The sequence below is a fragment of the Cervus canadensis genome, chromosome 13, assembly GCF_019320065.1.
Source record: "Cervus canadensis isolate Bull #8, Minnesota chromosome 13, ASM1932006v1, whole genome shotgun sequence".
NCBI classification, from domain to species: domain Eukaryota; kingdom Metazoa; phylum Chordata; class Mammalia; order Artiodactyla; family Cervidae; genus Cervus; species Cervus canadensis.
In genome coordinates, this window is record NC_057398.1 from 68988131 (window position 1) to 69005654 (window position 17524).

The 17524-nt window shown below is 36.7% G+C and overlaps 1 long non-coding RNA gene across 2 annotated transcripts in view; it reads right to left on the minus strand.

Moving 5' to 3' along the window:
- Window positions 1–17524, minus strand: part of LOC122452465 — a 165561-nt gene that overhangs the window by 22132 nt on the left and 125905 nt on the right. Inside the window, exon 3 of one of the 2 annotated variants that reach the window (XR_006272707.1) lies at window positions 4138–4222. The exons of the other annotated variant lie outside the window; for it this stretch is intronic. This is a non-coding gene — a long non-coding RNA (uncharacterized LOC122452465). Of the gene's footprint in view, window positions 1–4137; window positions 4223–17524 lie in introns of those variants that run through there. 2 annotated transcript variants of the gene reach the window in all.

Consider the following 17524-nt stretch of genomic DNA (forward strand, 5'->3'; position numbering starts at 1 on the left):
TAATTAAAACAAATAAAATTAAAAACAACTAAAAAAATAATGAAAATAAAAATCAGATACATAAATGTGAGGGTGTGTTTATGTATTTGCATGCCAGCACAGTGACAGAAGTGTGGAGTATTAAATGGCTTTCAGTTTCCAGTACTTCCCTGTTGAATCACAACTTGCTATTTTCCCAAATGCAAATCCATGTAGCTCAGAGCTGAGAAAGTTTATGAAAAGCTGACAGGTAAGGAGACTGTGAGAGTTTGCAGTTTCATGCTTTCACAAGATGAACTTCACTGATCTATCAGGAACCCTTTTGGGAGGAAAGTCATGAGAATGTTCGAAATGTGTTAGGAAACCTTGTGTCCATGTTGGGGACAAGAATATCAGGTATGGTGGTCAGGAGGCTCTGGAATGAATCCAAAATGTAGTACTTTATAAACTGCAGTTTGGAAATTACCAGCTTCCTAAACTCAGCTTTTCTTTCTTTGACTTACGGACAAAAATGACTGCCGTACAAGACTGCTGAGGATGAAGCAAATTTAAACCATGGGGTCTTCATACACATCACATTTTTAGTCACCAACACACAATATCTCCATTTTTTATAACAAAATAAGTAAAACTGGTCTCCAGTCTCAATAGTTTGGTAGCTTGTTTTACTTTGATTTGTTATAAATGATACCAGTAATGGATAGGTTTCCTTAGATACCAATATCAGTTATCTGTAGTTACATTAAATATCTATGCCCCTAAAGCACTGATTTGTTTCCTACTATCGTAACACTGAACAATAATTTAGATGGATACTTTTGATTACTGATTTAATCCCCCAATACATTATTGATTTGTTCAGATTTTCTACTTCTTAATGATATGGTCTTGGTAGATTATAAAAGAATAAAATACTTAGGAATAAAGTTAAATATGAAGATCAAATACTTGTACACTGAGAACTTCAAAATGTATAGAAAATATTAAAGAATAAATGAAAAAATGATAAGACAAGCCAGGTTCATGAACTGGAAAACTTAATATTGGTAAAATGTACATACTACTCAAAGGAATCTGGAGATTCAATATTATCTCCATCAAAATGCTGACAGTATTTTTTATAGATAAGAAAAACAAACATAAAGTTTATATGGAACCACACATACACACACACACACAAAATAACCAAAGCAATCGTGAGAAAGAAGAATAAAGCCAGAGAGATCAAACTTCCTGACTTTAAAATATATTTCAAAGCTAGAGTAATTGAAATGACATATTCCTGATATAAAGACAGACATATAGACCAATGGAACAGAAGAGCTAACCCAGAAATATGCCCACACATCTATGGTCAAGTGATCTTCAGTAGGGCATCAATAACATACAAAGAAGAAGGACAATTTCTTCAACAAAATGTGTTGGGAAAACTGGATACTTACATGTAAAAGATTAAATTTGGACCCTTAGCTTAAACTATACACAAAAATCAATTCAAAATTTATTAAAGACTTAAATGCAAGCTGTAAAACTCCTAGAAGAAAAATCACAGAGAAAGTTTCTTGACATTAGTCTCAGCAATGATTTCCCAGAAATGACATAAAAAGCACTGGCAAGAAAGGTAAAAATAGGCAAGTGAGGCTACATCAAACCAAAAAAAAAAAAAAAAAAACAAAAAACTTCTGTACAATTTATGAAACAAGAAATGAAAGAATTAAGAAACAGAATGAAAAGGCAACCTACAGAACAGGAGAACACATATGCAAATCATGTATTTGCATAAGGATCTAATATCATAATATATAAGAAACTTCTACAACTCAAGAGCAAAAAAAAAAACAAAGTGTTTGAATAAACATTTGTCCAAAAACAATATACAAATATCCCCCAAGTATATGAAAAGGTGTTCAACATCACTACTCACCAGAGAAATGCAAATCAAAACCACAAAGAAACATCACTACACATCAATTTTGGGAGGACTAATATTTTCATTACAGAAAATTTTTCTAGGAATATCATTTGATTTGTCATGCTTTCTTAATGCTGCTAAATGAATTTTTATAATTTTCTCCATAAAGATTTTACATACCTATCATTACATTCACCCCTAGATAAATTATATTACTGTATTTGTGTTGTAACTGTATTCCTATCAACTATGATAAATGTCTTTTTAAAACTTATATTTGTAAATATGTGTAGTCAATGAATAAAGCAATTGCTTTTATATATTGCTTCTAATATAATCTTACCCTAGTAAATCTGTTTATTTTTTCTAAGCATTCTTTTTTTTTCCTACTGTTCTATAGGTTATTTCTAATTTATTTATTTTTGGGGGGAGGATATGTATTTTACAATATTGTGATGGTTTTTGCCATACATCAACATGAATCAGTCACAGATAACCTATGCATATTCTATTGGTTTTTATATTATGTCTCCTATACATGAGTTTGGTTTTTGTACTTTCAGTCCTTATGTCTCCATTCCAATGTGTGCATGCTAAGTCACCTCAGTCGTATCTGACTCTTTATGATGCTATGGTCTGGCCAGTCAGACTCCTATGTCCTTGGGATTTTCCAAGCAAGAATATTAGAAAGTGAAACTGAAGTTGCTCAGTTGTGTCCAACTCTGTGACCCCATGGACTGTAGCCTACCAGGCTCCTTCATCCATGGGATTTTCCATGCAAGAGTACTGGAGTGGGTTGCCATTGCCTTCTCCAGGGGACAATTCTGACCCAGGGATCAAACCCACATCTTTTATGTCTCCTGCACTGGCAGGAGGGTTCTTTACCACTAGTGCCACCTGCAAGGATTTTCTCCATTCCAATATTAGGCGGTAAAGGTGAGCATCTTTGTCTTATTATGGATAATAAAGGAAATTAGTGATTTAATACGAAAAGCAGAATGTTCACTGGGGATTTATGGTAGATAAGAAAATTCTCTACTGTCTCTGGTTGTTGAACAGCTTATATCATTAATGAGGATTTTTGTTTTTAATCAGTCTTTCGATAATCACCTAAGTTGATCATATTGTTTTTACACCTAATTTTATTTAGATAATATCTAGTTGTTAACTGACTTGGATTTCTGTCATAAACTTAATGTCATTATGTTGTCAACTATAAAATATAGTCACAACCTGAAAGTTGAGAGTTATATTTTTTCTGTGAGAGTTCTTAGGACTTCAAGCATGGAGGCAGAATCTCACGTAACCTTGAGAAACTGGTCTGAGGAGGCAGGAGAGGGAGTTAGGTTATATAGAAGTTTGCAACAAAGAGGGACAGATATTCTGAACATCAAAGATTATTATTAAGGAAACCAGATATCTCAAGTTAAGGGATTTAGCTATCTTCTACGTATATGAAGATACAAGCAACTGGGTTCACTGAATCCATTCCTTTCATATGTATCTCAGCTATCTGGGGCCAATATCCTGCTTCTTGATTTTATTACATCCTTAAGTTCCTTGCTCACCATAGGGAATGGCTGATGGCTGCAGCATCACAGGCATTGTCTTGGGGCACTCCAGGCTCAGAAATGCACATGTGGATGCTGGAAATCACTGATGGCTGTTATATCTTTGTTTATTGATATGGCAGGAGATATCCCATTTCACAATATTTCTCCTGTCTTCCTTTGAACTCAGGTTGCCAGTAGGCAGGGGTTATAGGGTCATTACAAAGCTTCCCCAATCCTGTGTTTGAGTCTCTGCCAAAATGCAGGTGATAGTAGCTGACTTAAATGCTACAGCAAGCTCTTAACAAATAAGCTATTCTTGGTCTCATGTGGTTTGCTTCATTTACTCCCAGGAGCTGTACATTTTCACCTTAAAAGAATCAGTTACATTGACCCTCATGTTTTGATAGGAAGTATTCTCATTAAAAGTCTTCTCTATTTGATTCACCTGTTATTTGTAAGTGTTGCATCATAAATTTCTAAATTTGTAGGCATTTTTAATCCAATTATTTTTTGGTATTTATTTCTTAATTAATTCCATTGTAGACAGAGAACTTCACCAACATGGTAGCTGTTTCTTTTTATTTGTGAAGATATTTTGTGAGCATGATACTTTGGTATGGGAAAATATGTGCTTTCTGAAATTGGGTGCAGTTATTTATGGGTATCCATTAAATCAAGTTTATTACTTACCTTGTTCAAGTCTTCTCTACTGGTTTATTTCACAAATAACTGGGAAAATGCAGTTAAAAACAAAATCTTCTCTCCATCCAGAAGATCCCTCCACAAAGGTAGAATAGAAAGAAGACATCTTTATTATTGAATACATAGGAAATGTGATGTGCATCACAGGGATTCACTGAGACTATGCAAAGACACATAAAAATCTAACCCTTTTATAAGCCAAGCAGGCACAACCCACTGTGTACATGTTCTCAAGATAAACAGTAACTAGTCCCCCAAGTAAGAGGACTTGACAATACCACATGCCACACAGTCACCTTAGATTTACCTGGTAACTAGACTAGCTGTGTTAGTTAACTGACTTTATCCAAAGGAAAAACAAACTTCTCATCTTCATGACAGGAAGTACTTCAGGAGTGAGGGGTCTAGCAGGGGCATTTTCTTCCTTAATAATTATATTTCAAAGACACAGCTTCCAGGTTCTTGAGAAAGACATGCCTGAATTTTAAAGCTAAATGAGGCTTGAAAAAGTGAAAGTGTTACTCGTTCAGTTGTGACCAATTCTTTGTGACCCCATAGACAGTAGACTGACAGGCTACTCCATCCATGAAATTCTCTAGGCAAGAATACTGCACTGGGTTGCCATTCCCTTCTGCAGGGGATCTTCCCAAAATGATTACATTTCAAAGACATAGTTTCCAGTTCCTTGCAAAAGACATGCCTGAATCTTAAAGCTGAAAGAGGCTTATTTACTTTAAAAAGATTTATATACATTTCAAAGAGAGAGAAAAAAAAAAAAAAACTTACATTTTTTTCTAAAGTAAAAACTCTAAGAAAAGGGAGAGGGAGAATTAAGTCTCTTTCTTTTAATTTGTATTCATCCTTATAATGTCAAGGATTGAGAGAAGTTTATAAAAACCACATATTATATTGTTGTAATTCTTTATTTTAGGGGGAGAGGTCTGTTTTCATCTCTTTTATATTTGGTTTTCTTTTATATTCACACCATCTTGGAACTGTTACATCTTTCTGATCAGTTAAATATTTTGTAAATGTATAGGTGGCTCAGATGGTAAAAAATCTGACTGCAGTGCAGGAGAACTGGGTTCAATTCCGGGGTTGGGTTGGGGAGATCCCTTGGAAAAGGGAATGACAACCCACTCTAGTATTCTTGAAAGAAGAATTCCATGGACAGAGGAGCCCGGTGGGCTACAGTCCAGAGGGTCACAAAGAGTCAAACACGACTGAGCAACTGACACAGTAATAAACTTTATCACTAATACTTTGGTTTTGCAAATCTATTTATATAAGGTAAAAATATGTTTTCTAAATTATTATTATAATTTGATTTTTTAATATTTTCCAACATCATAATTTCAAATATTCCATGTTTATTTGTGTTGAAGTATATCTTAAAGAAAAAAAATATAAAGCTGACTTTTTAATGTATAATTTTAGTATCATTAAGTCCATTCCTTTGGGATTACTAATGTATTTTGACTTTGTTTCTGTCATTTTATCTTCTGCCTTTTATGTATTGTTTTTTTAATTTTATTGAAAGATTTTAAAATATACATAAAAGTCATACAACATAAACATGAAGTTTAATCAATTACTTGTGTAACACCACTTTAGTCAAGAAATAGATTATTCCCAACACTCCCAAAGCCCCCATATCTCCACGTTGCCCCATGTTTCCTATTCAATAACAGACATTTCCCTCAAGGCTATAGAGAATCTGTATCCTGAATAATGTGGTAGTAACTTCCTTGCTTGTTTGTTTTATAATTTTAAACATGGAATCCCAAAAGAGTTTGTCTTTTTCATCTTTTCTGAAATTATACCAAAAAAAAAATCAAACATTGCATATTTTTTGCCTTTCATGTTTATTTTTTCCCCCAATTTTTCAACATTCATTCTTGATGTATCAGCCGCTGTCCTAAATTTGTTTTTAGCTTTCTGTCATATTCAATTGGGGAAAGAGATTCAGATCATTGATCCCTTTTAGAGCTGTTCAATGTAGGGGTTGTTTTCGGCATTGTTGTCATTCAGTTCCCCAGTCCTGACCAACTTTTTGTGACCACATGGACTGCAGCACACCAGGCATTTCTGTCCTTCACAATCATCCAGAGTTTGCTCAAACTCATGTCCATTGAGTCAGTGATGCCATCCAATCACCTCATCTCTGTCATCTGCTTCTCCTCCCCTCTTTAATCTTTCCCAGCATCACAGTCTTTTCTAATGAGTTGGCTCTTTGCATCAGGTGGCTAAAGTACTGGAACTTCAGCATCAGCAGCATTCCTTCCAATGAATAATCAGGGTTGATTTCCTTCAGGATTGACTGATTTGATCTCCTTGCAGTCCAAGGTACTCTGAACAGTTTTCTCTAGCACCATAGTTCAAAAGCATCAATTATATGGCACTCAGCCTTTTTTATGGTCCAGCTCTCACATCTATAACAGACGACTGGAAAAACCATAGCTTTGACTATACGGAACTTGGTTGGAGAAGTCTTATCTCTGCTTTTTAATATGCTAGGTTTATCATAGCTTTTCCTCCAAGGAGCAAGCATCTTTTAATTTCATAGCTGCAGTCACCATCTGCAGTGACTTTTGCCCAAAAAATAAAGTCTGTCACTGTTTCCATTGGTTCCCCATTTATTTGCCATGAAGTGATGGGACCAGATGCCATGATCTTAGTTTTTGAATGTTGAGTTTTAAGCCAGCTTTTTCACTCTCCTCATTTACCTCTACCAAGCAGCTCTTTAGTTAGCTTCTGCCATTAGGGTCATGTCATCTGCATAATGAAGGTTATTGATATTTCTCCCAGCAATCTTGATTCCAGTTTGAGCTACATCCAGCCTGGCGTTTTGCATGATGTAAGAGAATGCACTGTTCATAGCAAACACCCTCTTCCAAAAACACAAGAGATGACTATACATGCATATCACCAGATGGTCAATACAGAAATCAGACTAATTATATTTGTTATAGTCAAAGATGTAGAAGATGTATACAGGCAGCAAAAACAAGACCAGGAACTGAAAATGGCTCAGATCATGAACTCCTTATTGCCAAATTCAGACTTAAATTGGAGAATGTAGGGAAAACCAGGCCATTCATGTATGACCTAAATAAAATCCCTTATGATTATACAGTGGAAGTGACAAATATATTCCAGAGATGAGATCTGATAGACAGAATGCCTGAAGAACTATGGATGGAGGTTTGTAATTTTGTATAGGAGGCAGTGATCAAAACCATCCCCAAGAAAAAGGAATGCAAAAAGGCAAAATGGTTTTCCGAGGTCTTACGAATAACTGAGAAAAGAAGAAAAGTGAAAGCAGGGGAGAAAAGGAAAGATATAGCCATCTGAATGCAGAGACCCAGAGAAAAGCAAGAAGAGATTATAAAAATCTTTTTAAGTGATCAATGCAATGAAATAGAGGAAAACAATAGAATGGGAAGGACTAGAGATCTCGTCAAGAAAATTAGAGACACCAATGGAACATTTCATGCAAAGATGAGCACAGTAAAGAACAGAAACAAAAAAAAAAAAAACAAAAAAATAAAAAAAAAACAAAAAACAAACAAACAAACAAACAAAAAGAACAGAAACAGTATGGACCTAACAGAAACAAAAGATACTAAGGAGAAGAGGCAAGGATACACAAAAGAATGATACAAAACAATGTTAATCACCAAAAAAAACCATGATGATGTGATCAGTCACCTAAAGCCAGACATCCTGCAGTGTGAAGTCAAAGGGACTTTAGGAAGCATCACTAAGAACAAAGCTAGTGGAGGTGATGGAATTCCAGTTGAGTTATTTCAAATCCTAAAAGATGATGCTGTGAAAGTGCTGCACTCAATATGCCAACAAATCTGGAAAACTCAGCAGTGGCTACAGGACTGATAAAGTTCAGTTTTCATTCCAATCCCAAAGAAGGGCAATGCCAAGGAACGTTCAAACTACTGCACAATTGCTTTCATTGCACATGCTACCAAAGTAATGCTCAAAATTCTCCAAGCTAGGCTTCAGCAGAATATGAACTGAGAACTTCCAGATACACAAACTGTTAGAAAAGGCAGAGTAACCAGAGATCAATTGCCAACATCAGTTGAGTAACAGAAAAAGCTAGAGATTTCCAGAAAAGCATATATTTCTGTTTCATTGACTATGTCAAAGCCTTTGACTGTGTAGATCACAAAAAAACTATGGAAAACTCTTAAACATATGGGAATACCAAACCACCCTATCTGTCTCTTAAGAACTCTGTGTGCAGGTCAAAAGCAACAGTTAGAAGTGAACATGGAACAATGGACTGGTTAAAAATTGGAAAAGGAGTTCATCAAGGCTGTATATTATCATCCTGCTTATTTTACTTATATGCAGAGTACATCATGCAAAATGCTGGGCTAGATGAGGCACAAGCTGAATCAAGACTGCCAGGAGAAGTATCAATAAACTCAGATATGCACGACACCACCCTTATGGCAGAAAGTGAAAAGGAACTAAAGGGCTTCTTGATGAAAGTGAAAGAGAAGAGTGAAAAGGCTGGCTTAAAACTCAACATTCAAAAAGGGAAGATCATGACATCTGGTCCCATCTATTTCATGGCAAATAAGTGGAAAAACAATGGAAACAGTGATAGACTTATTTTCTTTGGCTCTAAATAACTTTGGATATTAGCCATGAAATTAAAAGATGCTTGCTCCATGGAAGAAAAGCAATGACAAAAATAGACAGCATATTGAAAAGCAGAGACATTACTTTGCTAAAAATGCCCATATAATCAAAGCTATGGTTTTTCCAGTAGTCATGTATAGATATGAGAGCTGGACAAGAGAAAAGGCTAAGCACTGAAGAACTGATGTTTTTGACCTGTGGTATTGGAGAAGACTCTTGAGATTCCCTTAGACTACAAGGAGATCAAACCAGTCGATCCTAAAGGAAACCAACCCTGCATATTCATTGGAAGTACTGATGCTGAAGCTGAAACCCCAATACTTTGGAACCTAATGGGAAGAGCCAACTCACTGGAAAAATCCCCGATGTTGGGAAAGATTGAGGCAGGAAAAGGGAACAGAGGATGAAATAGTTAAATGGTATCACAGATTCAATGGACATGAATTTGAGCAAACCCAGGAGATACTGAAAGACAGGGAAGCCTGGCATTCTGCAGTCAATGGGGTCACAAAGAGATGGAAATGATGGAGCAAGTGAAAAACAATAGCTCTGCATATAAGTTAAACAAGATAGTGACAATATACAGCCTTGATGTCTTCTTTTACCAATTTAGAACCAGTCCATTGCTCCTTGTTTCATTCTACCTGTTGCTCCTTGTGCTGCATACAGGTTACCTAAGAGGCAGGTAAGGTGGTCTTGTATTTCCATCTTTGTAAGAATTTTCCACAGTTTCCTGTGATCCACATCATCAAAGGCTTTAGTGTAGTCAATAAAGCAGAAGTAGATGGCTCCCCCCGCCCCCCACCACCGGAATTCTATTGCTTTTTCTATGATCTAACAGATATTGGCAATTAGATATCTGGTTCCTCTGCCTTTTATAAATCCAGATTGTACATCTGGAAATCCTCAGTTCACTTACTATTGAAGCCTCGCTTGAAGGATTTGAACATTACCTGGTAGCATGTGAAATGAGTGCAATTTTTCAGTAGTTTGAACATTCTTTGGCATTGCCCTTCCTTGGGATTGGAATGAAAAGTGACCTTTTCCAGGCCTGTGGCCACCGCTAAGTTTTCCAAATTTGCTGGCATACTGAATGTGCCATTATAACAGCACCATATTTTAGGATTTGAAATAGCTCAATTGGAATTCCATCACTTCCACTAGCTTTTGTTCATATAGATGCTTCCTAAGGCCCACTTGACTTCTCATTCCAGGATGTCTGACTCTAGGTAAGTGATCATACCATTATGGTTATCTGGGTCTTTGAGATCTTTTTTCATATAGTTCTTCTATATACTCCTGCCATCCCTTCTTAATATCTTCAATTTCTGTCCTATATTGTGCCCATCTCTGCATGAAATGTTCCCTTGGTATCTCTAATTTTCTTGAAGAGCTCTCTAGTTTTTCCCATTCTACTGTTTTACTCTATTTCTTTTCATTAATAACTTAGGAAGACTTTCTGATCTCTCCTTGCTATTCTTTAGAGTTCTGCATTCAGATGGGTATATCTTCCCTTTTCTCCTTTGTCTTTGGCTTCTCTTCTCTATTCAAGGCCTCCGGAGACAACCATTTTCCCTTTTTGCATTTCTTTCTCTTGGGGAATGTTGTGGTCACCACCTCCTGTACAACATTACAAACTCTGTTCATAGTTCTGCTGGCATTCTGTCTATCAGTTCTCATCCCTTGAATTTATTTGTCACTTCCACTGTATAATCATAAGGATTTTATTTAGATCATACCTGAATGGTCTAAGGGTTTTTCCTACTTTCTTCAATTTAAGTCTGAATTTTGAATAAAGGAGTTCATGATCTGAGCAACAGTCAGCTCCAGGTCATGTTTTTGCTGACTGTACAGAGATTCTCAACTTTTGAGTGCAAACATTATAATCAATTTGATTTTAGCATTGACCATTTGGTGATATCCCTGTGTATACTCATCTCTTGGGTTGCTGGAAGTGGTTCTTTGGTATGACAAATGCATTCTCTGGGCAAAACTCTTGTTAGTGTGGCCCTGCTTCATTTTGTACTCCAAGGCTGAATTTGCTTCTTAGTCCAAGTATCTCTTGTCTTCCTACTTTTGCATTCCAGTACCCTAAGAGGCTCCAAAATCACTGCAGATGGTGATTGCAGCCACGAAATTAAAAGACGCTTACTCCTTGGAAGGAAAGTTACAACCAACCTAGATAGCATACTAAAAAGCAGAGGCATTACTTTGCCAACAAAGGTCTGTCTAGTCAAGGCTATGGTTTTTCCAGTGGTCATGTATGGATGTGAGAGTTAGACTGTGAAGAAAGCTGAGCACCGAAGAATTGATGCTTTTGAACTGTGGTGTTGGAGAAAACTCTTGAGAGTCCCTTGGACTGCAAGGAGATCCAACTGGTCCATCCTAGAAGAGATCAGTCCTGGGTGTTCATTGGAAAGACTGATGCTGAAGCTGAAACTCCAATACTTTGGCCACCTCATGTGAAGAGTTGACTCATTGGAAAAGTCCCTGATGCTGGGAGGGATTGGGGGCAGGAGGAGAAGGGGACGGCAGAGGATGAGATGTCTGGGTGGCATCACCGACTCGATGGACATGAGTTTGAGTAGACTCCAGGAGTTGGTGATGGACAGGGAGGCCTGGCGTGCTGCAATTCATGGGGTTGCAAAGAGTCAGACATGAATGAACGACTGAACTGAACTGAACTGAACCCTATGATGAAAAGGATATCTAGTTCTGGCATTAGTTCTAGAAGGTCTTTCAGGTTTTTGTAGAACCATTCAACTATGTGTAGGACCTATATATATTGTATTGTTGTTAACATCTATACATCGGTTTGGAATGGAAGGATCCTTGGTTACATAACATGACTTGAAATTAGCCAGGTGCTGTCACTTTATTTTCCAAAATAGTTTTACAAAAGTACTCAAGAATTCCTCAGTCTGCAGTAAATCAACAAGAATTTCAGGTACTGAAAAAAATCTTGTTGTCAGATCTTAACATTTCAATTTACTATTGTTTATGTAATTCCAGGTGGTGCTTGTGGTAAAGAATCCACCTGCCAATGCAAGAGATAAAAAGAAGACATGCATTCAATCCCTGGGTCAAGAAGACCCCCTGGAGTAGGAAAGAGCACCCCACTCTAGTATTGCTGCCTGGTAAATTCCATGGGCATTGGAGCCTGGCAGTTTATAGTCCATGGGGCCACAAAGAATCAGACACAATTGTGCACCTAAACACACACACATGCACACACACAGGATATTCTTATGTTTTGTGACAAGTCCCTTCAGTTCAGTTCAGTTCAGTTCATTCACTCAGTCCTGTCTGACTCTTTGTGACCCTATGAATCACAGCACGCCAGGCCTCCCTGTCCATCACCAACTCCCGGAGTTTACTCAAACTCATGTCCATCGAGTCGGTGATGCCATGCAGCCATCTCATCCTCTGCTGTCCCCTTCTCCTCCTGCCCCCAATCCTTCCCAACATCACACACTTTTCCAATGAGTCAACTCTTCACATGAGGTAGCCAAAGTACTGGAGTTTCAGCTTCAGCATCAGTCTTTCCAATGAACACCCAGGACTGATCTCTTCTAGGATGGACCAGTTGGATCTCCTTGCAGTCCAAGGGACTCTCAAGAGTTTTCTCCAACACCACAGTTCAAAAGCATCAATTCTTCGGCACTCTGCTTTCTTCACAGTCCAACTCTCACATCCATACATGACCACTGGAAAAACCATAGCCTTGACTAGACGGACCTTTTTTGGCAAAGTAATGCCTCTGCTTTTCAATATTCTATCTAGGTTGGTTGTAACTTTCCTTCCAAGGAGTAAGCGTCTTTTAATTTTATGGCTGCAATCACCATCTGCAGTGATTTTGAAGCCCATAAAATAAAGTCCGACACTGTTTCCACTGTTTCCCCATCTATTTCCCATGAAGTGATGGGACCAGATGCCATGATCTTAGTCCCTTAAGAATATCTAATTCACAATTTGCTACTAACATGCAAAGACACCAGGATGTAGGAGAATAAGGATGAAAATATCAAGCACAAGTGAAGATGTGGAGAAACTGGGACTTGAATAGGCTTTTGGTGGGATCAGCAACTGTGTTAAAACGCTCATAATTATCAGGTACCACCTTCTGGGAGATATACATGATTGTACAGAGATTCATGAAAATTAATCCAAGTGTTTTTCCTTGTCTTGTGACTTTGCAGGACTTCCCATTCAGAAGTAGAGTCTATTTGCCAGTATTTGAAATTGATACTAGCTATCTTGCCCAGGAACAAAATACAGGCTATTTCTGAGTTTAGGTGTATGCCTTTGTTTATATCAACCCAACTGTGATAATGAGATAATCACTCATAAACCCTGCAATTTTAAAGAAAGATTTAAAAAAAAAAAAAAACCCACATTACATCAGCATCGTTTATTTTCTATCCATGCAACAAAATTCTACCAAAAATGACAAGAAACACTAACATTTCATCAGTTTGCCAACAAAGATCTGTATAGTCAAAGCTATGGTTTTTCCAGTAATTATTAACAGATGTGAGAGCTGGACCAGAAAGAAGGGTGAGGGCCAAAGAATTGATAGTTTTCAATTGTAGTGCTGGAGAAGACTTGAGAGGCCCTTGAACAAAAAGTAGTTCAAACCAGTCAACCCTAAGGGAAATCAACCCTGAATATTCATTGGAAAAAATGATGCTGAAGTTGAAGCTCCAATACTTTGGCCACCTGATGCAAAGAGCCGACTCACTGGAAAAGAGCATCATGTTGGGAAAGACTGAGACCAGGAGGAGAAGGGGGCAGCAGAGAATGAGATGGTTAGATGGCATCCCTGATTCAACAGACATGAATTTGAGCAAACTCCTAGAGACACTGAAGGACAGGGAAGACTGGTACTCTGCAGTCCATGAGGTTGCAAAGAAGGGGATACGACTTAGCAGCTGACCACCACCACCACCAACACTGACATGCAACATAGTTTTCCTATTCCATTCTGCAGACCTTCAGACTATTCTTTATAAATCTTGAGAGGAAGTCTATTTTGGGCAGCATGGAGAGCCAAGGGCAACAGTACTTAATCTTCAGTGAAAATCTCCAATACTTTTATCATAGAAAATTTTACTTTGGGATTGTTCATTACAGTAAATACTAAAATAATTTTATATTCAAGTAAATCCCCTTTTCAAATATATCATGTTTCTGTTATTTCCTTAGAGTATTACAATATAAGGACATGGATATACTACTTTTTTACCTGTTAAATTTAACCAATTTGTGAAAGCATGATATTATAAACAAAAACAACAGCCTCATTTGGGATTAAGGTTGTCCATACTTCAAAAAGAGCTTGTTTTCTGATGATTATTGAGATGTAATTCTACTCCCTGGAAATCTTCACCAGGTTTTTCTGTGCATTTAAAACACAATGTATTGGAATGTAGTTGATGTGGATGTTGTGTTAGTTTCGGGTGTACAACAATGTGATTCAGTTACACATACACATATATCCACTCTCTCTAAAATTCTTTTCCCATCTAGATCATCACAGACAGTTGAGTAGAGTTTCTTGTGCTATATAAGAGTGAAGTCGCTCACTCATGTCCAACTCTTTGCGACCCCATGGACTGTAGCCTACCAGGCTCCTCTGTCCATGGAATTTTCCAGGCAAGAATACTGGAGTGGGTTGCCATTTCCTTCTCCAGGGGATCTTCCCAACCCAGGGATCGAACCCAGGTCTCTTGCATTGTAGGCAGACACTTTTACCATCTGAGCCACCAGGGAAGTCTCAACATAGAGACTATATAGTAGGTGCTATATAGTAGGTTCTTATTAGTAACCTCTTTTATATACAGCAGTGTATACATATTGATCCCAGTCTCCCAATTTGGCCCTCCCCCCTTAAGTTTGTTTTCTACATCTGTGACTCTATTTCTGTTTTGTAGATAACTTCATTTGTATCTTTTAGATAGTCCACATACATCTATGCATTTTTTAGTTTTTCATTGTGTTTGCCTTAATTTCTTAAATGAGAACACTCAACATACCTTATGACATCCCCACTTACTTCATATCATGACTGCTCTCCTTGCTTCTCACACTCCAGACTCCATAGATATTTTTTCTCAGGTCTGAATGTGTCACATTCTTTTTTACTTTGTAGCTTTTAAACAGTGGCACTCTCTGCCTGGAATTCTCTTTCCCTAAAATTAATATCACTGCTTTCTAGACAATCTTCATTTTTCACATTAAATATTTAAAGAAAGCCATCTCTGACTTTATAATCACTCATTTTCAGTAATTTTCTGGTATCATATTAAATATGATGTCTTTAAATATTTATTTTTGTGATTATTTATGTAAATTCTCTCTCTTGCACTGGATTTTAAGTTTTAAGAGAAAAATCCTAACTTAACCTACCTTGCTAATTCCTAGTACCTAGGATTACTAGTACCTAGGACTGAGGCTGTCAAATAGGAAAAAATAATCTTTTTTCTCAATGTGCTACATAAAACAGTCTGTGAATGAGTGCATGCATTAGTGAAGAACAGGGAGTTCCAATGACTCCTGGGATTCTGGTGTTGTTATCTCATTTGTTTTATTCCTACCTGAAAGTTCATTATCTACAAGAGTGTCTGGTACTCAAATATAGGTGAAAAAATACTTGTGGAACAAATAGAATTTTGTTTTGTTGGGAGTGAGGCTAATTAAAAGCTCAATGGTTTCTATTTTTCAGTGATTTTCCAATCATTCTTTACTCTGAAATTTTCTTCTGTCTCAGAAATAAGAAGTAATCTACATTTTCCAGAGCAATATTAAGTCAGACTTTACGAGTTTTATAAATTTTAAATTTCATAACATGTGCCTTATTTACTTAAAATGTACTATGCTTATAATGTAATATTATACCTTAGTATAAATATAATACTAACATAAATAATACAATACCATTATAAATTCATTGCACAATTCTGGCTTTGTAATTTTGAATGTGCAAGTATTATTACAAAGAAATGAGCCAAGATGCAAGCAATAGTTGCTTTCATAAGAGAAAGGTTATAAACATTATTTAGATGAAGTACAGCATTATGATTTATATGCATGAACAGCTTTTGAAAACTAAAAATAATGCTGTGCTAATCAAAGTGATTTTCAATATCAAAACATAAATATCTCAACATTTATGCAGAAAATGAAGCACAGTGCTTCAAGAAACTGAATAAAAGTTTTAGAGTTTTGAATAAAATATTTTGGGTAGAAAATTAGGCAGAAAATATCTCAAACACAATTGCCCCAAAATATTACTTATTTAATTAGTAAGCCATCATAGATTCTAAGAAAAAAGTCTGTTTGGGAATTGTGCTTCTTTGTTTTTGAAAGAAATGTATCAACCATAAAGTTTCAACCCACTTCTGGTTGTAATTGTCATAAAATTAAATCTAAAACCATATAATAGTCTACAGACTTTAAGTCAGTTCTTTGAGCTGGTGAGTGAAAGAGTTTCAAAGGGAAATAATATAACATTTTTGGAAAGGAGATCCACGTAGCTCCTTTGCCTATGACTCTAAATACTCACTAAACAAAAATCAATCCCACTCCTGGGCATATACCCAGAGTAAACCACAATTTAAAAAGACAGATGTACCCCAATGTTCATTGCAGTGCTATGTTTATATGCAGTTCATACACAGCTATTACAATAGCCAGGACATGGAAGCAACCTATATGCCCATTGACATATGAATGGATGAAGAAAACATGATATAACACACACACACACACAGACACACACACACACATAATGGAATATTATTCAGCCTTAAAAAGGAGCAAATTTGAGTCAGTCATAGTGAGGTGGAAGAACCTAGAGCCTGTTATACAGAGTGAGGTAAGTCAGAAACAGAAGAACAAATATCACATGTTAATTCATATATATGGAATATAGAAAAATAATACTGATGAATCTATTTACAGAGAAGAAATGGAGACACAGACATAGAGAACAGACCTGTGGACCCAGGAGGGGAAGGCAAGTGAAGAACAAACTGAGAAAGTAGCATCTGACCCACATACACTATTATGTGTAAAGCAGATAATTGGCAGGAAGCTATATCGCACAGGGAGCCCAGCCTGGTGCTTGGTCACAACCTGGAGCGGTGGGATGGGGGAGGGGGCTTAGGAGGGAGGGGATATGTGTGTGTGTATATATATATACCTATAAAATTATGTAAAATTATATATATATATACATATAAATTGTATATATTATATAAAATTATACACATACATAGTCATGAAATTATGACTGATTTGTAATGTTGTATGGCAGAGATCATACAATTCCTGATTTACTGAGAGTTTTTCCTAAATGTCCAAATGGGATTAGATGGCCCTTTGCGTTGTTTCCGCATAGCTTATCCTTACCTCATCCTAGCCCTACCACACACTGCCCCCTCTTTCTACTTTTTCTCACTACATAATAAGCTCAGTACGTCTCAGATACCTCTGTAGCCCCAGGCATGCAGTCAGCAATCAATAAATATTTGTCAACTGAACACATGAACGAGCTTTTGGCTGGAAATGTTAGAATATCCCACAGAATTACTCATTAACTTTTGAGTCACTCACAGGTTCAGGAAATCACTACATGAATAACCTGCTGTTTCCTCTGACATATCTGCATCCCTTTATTTCTCAACCTGACAAACTTTATTAATCATTA